Source organism: Lagopus muta, chromosome 3 (assembly GCF_023343835.1).
Source record: "Lagopus muta isolate bLagMut1 chromosome 3, bLagMut1 primary, whole genome shotgun sequence".
Lineage (NCBI taxonomy): Eukaryota > Metazoa > Chordata > Aves > Galliformes > Phasianidae > Lagopus > Lagopus muta.
In genome coordinates, this window is record NC_064435.1 from 39,401,304 (window position 1) to 39,411,479 (window position 10,176).

At 36.3% G+C, this 10,176-nt stretch overlaps 1 long non-coding RNA gene across 1 annotated transcript; it reads left to right on the plus strand.

Moving 5' to 3' along the window:
- Window positions 1-1,337: 1,337 nt before the first annotated feature.
- LOC125691323 (uncharacterized) lies at window positions 1,338-9,970 on the plus strand. The gene is made up of 3 exons (XR_007376089.1): window positions 1,338-1,491; window positions 5,254-5,384; window positions 8,934-9,970. It is a non-coding gene; the product is annotated as an uncharacterized LOC125691323 (long non-coding RNA).
- Window positions 9,971-10,176: the final 206 nt, after the last annotated feature.

The window sequence follows — 10,176 nt, forward strand, 5'->3', positions numbered from 1 at the left end:
GCTACGAGAGATGGTTTAGTAGCTTGTGGCACTGATAGGAATGGGAGGGTGGTTGGACTGGATGATCTTGCAGGTCGTTTCCAACCTTGTGATTCTGTGATTCTGTGATTCTGTGATTCTTTTTACATTAGTAATCAAAATTGTAATTGTAAAAATGAAATCACTTGTTAAGCCAAAAGAACCAACATAGTAGTTCCTAATGGGTTTAAGATAAGAGACTCTTGCTAGCCATCCTAAATAGGAAGTATATTTTCTCATTTCAAATGTTTCCCTATCTTTCAGAAAATCTGGTAAGGAAATTATTTTTTATTGAACAGAGGGGAGAAAATCTATACCTAAGAGTAACATGTATGTTACAAGTGACAGCTGTTCAGGTCACAGATAGTATCAACATAATACTAAATCAGAGAGTACAAATTGCAGTTTGGCTACATTCATCAACTTGGGTTTCTTGTGTGTTATTGCATGAAGTACTTTGACTAATGACCAGGAACATGGGATACTGCTAGTCTATTTTCTATAATAAAATCATAGAATCATTAAGTCTGGAAAGACCAATAAGTCCAACATCAACCTGTGACCTTCAGATCACGTCACTCAGTGCGACACCTGCTATGTTCTTCAAAAACTCCAGGGACTGTAACTTTATCACTCCATGGGCATCCTTTCTTAATGCCTCACTACTCTTTCTGAGAACAAATGTTTCCTAACATCAAACCTGAACCTCTCCTTGTGCAACTTGAGGCCGTTCCATCTCAACCTATCACTGTTACCTGGGAGAAGAGGGCAACTCCTACCTCATCACATCCTCTTTTCAGGAGCTTGTAGAGAGTGATAAGGTCACACTTGAGCCTCCTCTTCATGTGTAAACTTTGTTTGTCATTATTTTGATATATAATGCAGTTTTATATATATATATATATATATATATATATATATATATATATATATATATATTCTTTCATAAAACCACATTGTTCCTAATTTAGTTTCCGAAGCAAGGACTGTACTTAGATTTAAGCAGCAAAATCCAGTAGCTGGTGGAAAATTATGTCTTTGAGCATGAAAGACTGTCATGTGCATTTTACTGTCTAACTGAAAACAGAAATTGTGTATTACGAGCAACATTGTGACGTTCCCTTGGTAGGTGTAGTAGAAATTGTGGGTCATGGCCTGCAAGTGATGGAGCACCTGATGGGAAGGCAGGGCCAATCCAGGGAACTCAGGTGCATGCAATGTCCCTGAGTGACTGAAAGGGGTAGAGCCAGGATCCATGCCTTCCCAGATCTCATTTAAGGGTTGGCAGTGGAGGTAAAGTTATCACTGCCTACCTGAGACCTTCTAAGAGTAAGGAGCTCGTGTTCTGGTTCTGGTTTCGGTTTCTCACTTCCTTCTTTGTTTCTGTGGTCATGGTTCAGTGAATGAAACCTAGCTTCTAATAGCACAATTGTTTTCTTCAAAGGAGAATCTGAACCATTCCACTACTTGCAAGTAAGAGAAATCAGTTGTCCATCTCTTCACACCCATTACTAAAGATAAATAGCTAGTGGTTCTTCAAGTAAAGTAATCAGGGGAATGAGAAATCATAAATCAACAGCTATGGAAGCTGTGGTTTATTTGTTTGTGCTAAATATCCTTTGAAATACTTGTATGAACATCATGCATGTACAATATCAGTCTTGCCTGTGGATTCTGACAGTAGAAGGCCATGGCTGGTTTTAAGTAGCGTTATCAGCTACAGATGTTTTAGCACTTCCTGTTAAAATCTAATAAGAAAAACATGTCTGGTGGTAGCTGGCCTATAGCATCTATAAGTAATTCTAAGGTAAAATCAGTAAAGCTGTAAGGATGGAAATGGCAGGGGTAAATGATTTGTCTTTTGAGCTAAAATTTACAGAAGTTGAAACTCTTGATCTGCTGTAATGAACAGTGAGTACCAGGGGTAAGGAGAAGGGAAATAGGTTAGTACTGACTATAAGCAGATCTTTATTTTCAGTTTTCAGACTGCATATGCGTTTGCCAAGAATACTGCAAATTCAGCAGAGCATACATCTGAAGCAACTGTTTCTTCAGTGGAGATTAGTCACTCTGTCTCTTCAACTTTTCTCCATTTTACAAGCACCGTGTTTTGATTTATTGAAATAACATTATGGTTGTTTCAAAGCGTGTTTTTCTATTTACTGTTTGAAATGTAAGCTTTATATATCAGAAGACAAAGGGATTACACCATCTTTAATCAAATTTCTGAGTTTTATTAGTATTGCAAATGTGAATGACGATGTTCCCAGGGATTGCGAACAGCAGAGTAGAATTCTGAATTTATATTCAAATAGTATCAGCTTCAAGTTTTCTGAGGGTAGAGGATTAAAACATTGTGACAGAACACTTCTGTGTAGTGTAGACTTAAGGTACAATGGAGGCTATGTTTCCATTTGGAAATTATTTATTATCTCTGAGGACTTTAGGGTAGAAAGCATAATAGCCACGTTGAATAGCCATATATTGCTAACTTATTTTGTTTTCTCAGTTTTAACTTGTTTGTTTGGTGCTCTTGCTAGACAGAGCAGAACTTTGCTAATGTTATCCCATGAGATAGTCAAGCCTTTGTATGTAGATTAACTAAAAAGTGTAATGGTAAGGGCAGTTCTTTTGTTGTTGCTCCGCTTATCAACAACAAGATATTAATTTTCAAGGTGTAATGTGTTTCTTGAAAATAGAAATGCTAAATTACCATTAACAGAAAAAACAACAATGCACTACTTTAATTTCAGTGCTGGATAAGCAAATGGAAAAAGTTTGTTTTTTAAGTCAACTGGTATCTTATTAAATGAAGATCCCAAGATCACAACTCTGATACTTATCAGGTGAATAACTGCATCAATGGATAAGGAAAGAGACACTGATGTCATCTATCTGGACTTCAGTAAGGCCTTTGACATGGTACGCCACAATATCATACTTTCCAAATTTGAAAGATAAGGATTTGATGGGGGGACTGTTCGATGGATTAAAAAAAAACTGGTTGCAGGATCAAATTTAGAGCATGCTGGTCAGTGGCTCTCTGTCTGGATGGAGATCAGTGATCAATGGTATCCCTCGCAGATCAGTGCTAGGACCTAGGTTCTTTAATATCTTCATCAATTGCATCAGCAGTGGGGTTGAGTGTACCCTCAGCAAGTTTGCAGATGATGAAACCAAGCTGTGGGGTGTAGTTGACATACCTGAGAGACAGGGTGCCATCTGGAGGGATCTAGACTGGCTCAAGCAGTGGGCCTGGTAGAATCTCATGAGGTTCACTAAACCCAGGTGCAAGGTCTTGGGTTGAGCAAACCTCTGCTACCAATACAAGCTGGGGCTGAAATGATTAAGCACAGCCCTGCTGAAAAGAACCTGGGCGTACTGGTGGGTGGTAAGCTTGACATGAGCCAGCAATATGCCCTCACCACTCAGAAGGCCAACTGAATCCTGGGCTGCATTAAAAGATGTGTGGCCAGCAGGTGAAGGGAGGTGATACTGTCCCTCCACTCTGCGAAAATGATCCAAGGGATGGAACACCTCTCCTATGAGGACAGACTGAGAGAACTGGGGCTGGTCAGTCTGGAGTATAGAAAGCTCTGCAGAGACCTGAACGTTCACAAACAGAAGAGATCTTTCTAAGCAAATAATCAGTGACTTTAAGCAGAAGGTTATTAAAATTAGTGGGACCATCAGACTTGCTTCTAAGCTAAGAATATTGCATGTTATAGGCTATACTTAACAGTCCTAATTAGCAGTCTCAGTAAATTTGAGGGTTATCATATTTTTGCCTGTCATGCATGCATAGCATCCGCCATGCTAACTGATGCTCTGCTCACCCTTCTCCCGAAAGTCTTTCAACCTCAGTGCAAGAAGAATCTCTATATAACTTCAAACATAATTTAATTTTATGTATATAGGAGGATGCACAGAAGCATTATTCTTGGTCTTGAAGCTGCTGTTTTCAATCTAATGTGAATGCAAAAGCTTAAACTTAAGAGTATTTTACTTTTTTTTGCAAAACAACGGTTTTCTAGCACTAAATGATAGTAAAAATCAAGTCCCTGACGAATTCATCTACGGACTTTGTTTAATTAACTTCATGATTTTCAGCCTGGAAAAGTGAGGTATGCTCATATTCAGGAGCATACCTTGTAATACACTTCTTCCCTCAAATACAACTATTTCTAACAAAAAGACGAGCATTTTGTTAAAATATGGTCATTCTCTAGTAGGAATGCTTTGAAGTCAAGCGTTTATGCATAGTTATATTTACAAATGTCTTGCACAAATATATTACTTCCCAAGATGTGTGTTATGCTTCAACAAAATGATTAGTTATGAAATTGTGCATTAATAAAAACAGTTGGTTCTCTTTGTAGCTCAATTCCCTTTGCCCTTACATATATACAGTGATGTCAAATAGCTCTCTGCAGTACTTTTGAATAACTATAACTATGTTATAACCATAATATGTGAATTTATATTATGCATGAAAGGTCATGGCCTACAAGGAAGTCAGTTTCTTTTCATGCGTGTAGTCCTTAAGAGTTAGCACTTAGGGAAGTGAGGCAAAAGGAAAAACAGGCATTGCAAGGAGTGTGATTTAACACCTTGATCCCATAAATAAAAAAGAACACACATATATTACAAGACAGTTGGTGAATAATGGAAAAACATACATGAAAGTTTCTCATAGATCAAGGAAAATGTGAATTCCAACATCAAATAGAGGCCTGGATCTCATAAATGAAAAGTAAAAAACTGTATAATGCCAGTAAGAGATCACCCACATCAGACAGCAGAATTTTCCTCTTTGTGTGAGAAGTGGAAACGTTTACCTTCACATCTCTTATTCAAAATGTACTAATGTTAAATCATTGTAGAACTTACAGAGAAATAACGGATATTTAACAATTCTAACATGTTGCAACTGGCATAATTTTAAGTGGCATTTCTTCTCTTTGTTTTGTATTTCAGCTAAAACCACTCTGGCGCTCGTGCCAGGGAAGTTGCAACTCTTTGAAATACAGCTGAACATTCTGAATAATCAGTCTGAAATGTTTCTGGTTTTCTTGTAAGCAGTAGTTCATTCTGAGGTCCTGAGCCTGTGCTGGCTAATGAAACCTCATCTTAGAGAAGATTGGGAGAGAATATTTATTAGCCTTACTTAAGGATGTTTTTAACAGAAGTTAAACATTGTTTGTTTGTTAAAAGCAGGTTGTTTGCTTTGGGCAGTTCTGCAGAATAGGAACTGACTGTGGCCTGTGGAGCTGTCATAGGCTGGAAATCATCTGCAGTGCAGGAGCCAGCCAGGAAGGAGCTGTTGAAAATGTTACTGCTGAGTCCACCTGTGCAAGAGCTCAAAAGTAAGTGTTGATATTTTGTGGAAGAAAGACAGCTTGAAAGACATCACTGTTTTACTGTGGCTCTCACATTCAACTTTTTTTCCCTAAATGTTGGTGCCCTACAAACTTTCTCTCCTCCTTGTGGGGACCCTTATCTAGAGCAGCAGAGATTTGAACTGCCATAGATTCCTCTCACCTTCCGGAGACAAGTGGCCTTCATTCTTGTAGATCAGACCTTTCTACCTGTTCGACTGGTCTGTCATTTCCCTCACATTTTTCTGATCTGCAAATCCCCCATTCCTTCTCCTGCTTACCGCCCCAGTTGGGTGGTACAAGATGGTAGTCATTGCTCAGCCTGCTTCCAGCCTTACTATGCAGCCTTTTAACTTTTTTGTGTGTGTTTTCCTGTTCTTTGTGTTTTTGTTTCTCACACCAAGATTTCTTTCAATGGGCTATGAAGCTTACAAGCCCCCCAGACTTCCTCTGCATGGCAAGCAGCAGGCCTGTGGGGCTGTTAGCCTCATTTCATTGGCATGTACACACTTCTCTAAATTCCTTGCAAACAACAGCAATAAAAGGAAATGTGTTTAAATGCTGAAATGAGAACAGAACAAAAAGAGATATAAAATTCAGTCCCAAGAAAGAAGAGTCATCTATAGATTTCAAACAAACTAGCAAAACCCCCAGGCAGAAAGTACATTAAGACTTTTACGTGGCTGAGTAATTTTTCTCCTTTGAACACATACCTCAATCTAACACTCTTATTCTATGACTGTGCCAATCAAACAGCAGAAGAATTTGTAGTGCTGTATCCCAAGGTTTAGAAGAGACTGAAAGTGACAGGAGGTGGATAAGTCACCTTTACCTTCTAAATTATGTTACAAACTACCAGGATAGGAATGAATGAATTAAAAGGTAGGCAAAAGTCCTTTTCACATTCTATAAAAATTCATGTCTTTTTAATATTTTGAATCTCCAGGTCATGGAGTTTTCAATTCAAGTAATAACTTTTTCTGGCACTTACATTAATGTTTTAAGCAAAACCATTAAAGTCAGGAAATAAATAAGTGAAGGAAGGAAGCAATTATATTTTTACAGGCAAATACCCATAGGTGCCAGCTCCACAAAAATTAACTAGCAGATTTTGAGTCTCACTGTGACAGGGAAAATGCCAGACAATTTGGCAGATAATGTGTAGGAGCAACGTATCCTGCTAACAAATAGGTAAATGATAATCATTGGCAAAAGAACAAAAAAAAAAATTGTAAAAAAAAAAAAATTGTAACTAGTGTAAAAACTTACAAAATATATTTTTACTATCATATCTACCAAAGAAAATGCATTTTAAAAGCTCTAATATGTATGTGGATGCAAATTTGTGTGCATATATTTGCAGTAAGTAATGGATAGTTATTCACTTATAGGTGCTGCATACTTTTGCTTTTCCTGTTTAAGTAAGAAAATTTGGCAGCTTTCACTGTCTTAGCCAGTAACCATGACACCAAGTATAAGCTGTAAAATAAGGTGATCTCCCAGCAATTGCAAATCATTTAGAGCAATTAGAAAACATGCACATCCACAGGATTTATAATTAGCTCATGAGAACAGTTATGAAGCATTGAACTTAAAAAAAAAAAATCACAAATATCCATGTGTATCTGCTTTTACAAAATAGAGTGGATTAAAAAAATACAGTTTCACATGTATTATTTTGTTTCTCTGTTAAAATTTAACATGCTATATAGGTTAGTATGTAGTTACTGGGGTGTTTTTGGTTTTTTTTTTTTGGATATTTATGAACAGTTGTTCAAACTAACATTATAAACTATTCTACAAGTTTAAAGAGTAACAGTAGAGAAAGCTAGCAGTAAAAGACCAGACCTTATATCCTTTTTACAGAATGTACCTGGCAAGTGCCTAAGCTAGTCTAACAGTTCTGAACTCCTACAGTTTAGTGTCTTTTTTAACAAGGTTCTGAATGACCTTATCTTTCTCTCTTAAGCAGAGGGTAGCCAAACACAAACTATTACAGGTTGTCCTTGTGAATACCTATCCCTAAAAATGCCAAGCTTCCAAGGCATAAATGCTGGATTTGTACAAGAAATCTGTGTTTCCAGCTTAAAAGGAACCATAAAATAAAAATCCATAACATCATGCATATGATAGCATGAACCAGCAACACCAGTTTCAGTAACTACTAGAGTGTTCATGTACAACCATTTTACATCCTCCTGTAGAGAAGTGATTTGGTGGAATGTTCAGATAAAAGATCTTTCCTTAGAAAAATTTCTCAGGTGACAAAAACTGTCTTTCAGTACTTGTGGGGACATCAAGTATACGTAAGATGGCCTAAGTCAAAATGAAAATGTACTGAAATATAATTTATATTATTTAATATAGATAATATTTTCTAGCACTTAAAAATACTTATGTATTCTTTGAGAAATACTATGCATCATTTTGCCTGTGATGTGGCAAAGAAGCTTTAGATGTCTACGATTCTATAGACCAACTCAATCTTCCAGTTTTTAAAGAATAGGGCAGATTTTTTTTATTTTTTTTTTAAGAGTCCTAATGAAATTAGGTTTGTGACCGCAGTATTTGGGGCTGGACTATCATCCACCTAACTTTTAAACTATCAGTTTCTGTTAAATTCATAGTTCAATCACTGCATGGTTCATCTTCAGTGCATAGTAAGCTTTACAGTCACAGACTACTGAACTTTCTACTGAGCAAGCAAAATGATAATTTATGATGCAGTGGCAGTTGAATTGTTTGTGATGATGAAATTACCATTTGCTGTAAAATTCTCTATTAAGTAGCTAACTGGCCACTCACATTTTCAGTACTCAGTGATCTCTTTAATTTATTAATTTCTGCCATTATATCCTGTATCATTCATGCGTGTCTCTGTAATGTTGCCTTGTCCTCCTTTACACTCTGGTTTTTAAAACTATGTAACCAACTCAGAAACACTAATAGTAATAGCTTTTTTTTTTTTTCATTATTTGTCCTTTTCTTCTATCCTCATCTTCCAATTAGTATCTCAGTAGTAATTTTTAGCTTTCAAGTGGGTAGTACAGATCTGTGAACTGACTTGTTTCCTTGACTACATTTCTTTACCAGTAGATGAGAAATATCTCTACTTAAAATGACTTCTTAGTAAAATTTTTCTCACCTAGCATTTCCATCTTTTACCCTTAATGATTCAGTTCTTTCTATCTTAACCTTTCATTTGCCTATGAATACTCTTCAGATCCTTTCTTTAGATCTACCACCAGCTCATCGTTGTTAATGAATTGTATTTTTTCTCTAAACTCCTTTACTAGCTTTCACTTTTTCAACCTTTGTTGTTAGAACAGTAATTTTGTCCTGTTGATCTTTTTTTTACTACCCTCTTCATTAAGCACCATCTGGCTAAAGTCATTACAAATTCACCTCTTGTAAGTATTTTCTCTCCCTGAGAGAGAAAACTCAAAATTGAGTGACCTTGCTGCATTTGCTCTTAAGCTTTTTGTCAAATTCCTAGTCCCAAACCCTATTTATCCTCTACACGTTTGACTCTTTCAGGACATAGATGCTGGATAAAAGGCAGATTTGAAGGATGAGTGCATTTCTCTCTTTGCGCAAGACCCAACCAGCTTCTTCCAAGAGAAAATTGACAACATGTTAAGTAACTTTACTCTTTTTGCTTGTCCTCTCTCTCCTTGCTGCAGATGCTAATCTGGTATCCTAATCCAATTTCATGCCCCAGTGATCTAAATCCTCTACCTGATCTCTCTCCTGCCCACTAGTTCTCTTATTCTTTTCTAAACCTTTCTCTTTCTCCCTTGTATTGAGCATGCATAAATGCATGTGTGATTTCTTTGATGTTTTTATACTTAAAAACTACATCAATTTAGTAGTTCCAGTTACTAGATCTTTTTCTTTTCTTTTTTTTTTTAAACTTATTAAAAAAACATTGTATAGAATGCTCACCAAAAATTCCATACTATATCCTTCAGATCCACTGATTTAACTCCACAAAAGTCATTCTTACCTAGTGCCATGGTTCTAAATAAATGACAGATCAGAACTACTTCATCAATGCCATTTGACTTTGGATCCTGTTGAATTTAATCTTGAAATTCTGTCCTCATCCTTCTTTCTTTTCTCCCCATTCACTTGTCCCTTATCCCCCAGTAGAAAAAGACTAAGTATAATGATTAAGAATGCAAGCAATTTTGGTAAATTGTAATCATATAGAAAAGAATTCTTATTCTCAATTCATGTAATATATTACTAAGCAAGATTGTATTTTCTATGCATATTTTGCTTACTAATCCTTGTGTTGATACATGTCATCACTGGCTGAAAGGCTACTTTTTTTGGCCTCCAAGAGTAACGTCTGTAAATTCTCAGAACACTGATATAATTTCATCATGAAAGGGAAAGGCTATTCAATATCCAATTCTGTTTGAAAAGTGTTTGAGAATCCATATCAGTCTATCTAGTTATATGATCTGTGTATTAGGCTGTTACAAAACTGTTTTGGAGGAAGATTAAAAAAATTATGATAGTGATCATACTTAATGTACTTATATATTGTGTGTTTTAAATAAGAGATGTGTGCTGATTTACATGTTGCAAATAAACTATTCTTTTAAACCTATCTCATTCCCCACTCTTAAAACACAAATCTCATTACCCCTCTTATTTCTTTAGAAATGCTTCATGCTGGGATGAAGTTTGTTGGCTTGTGCTTCTTTCCTCATCACTTTAACAAGGTATTCTTGTGGAAAATAAAGGCTCCTTCCAGCTAGAACTATTTTAT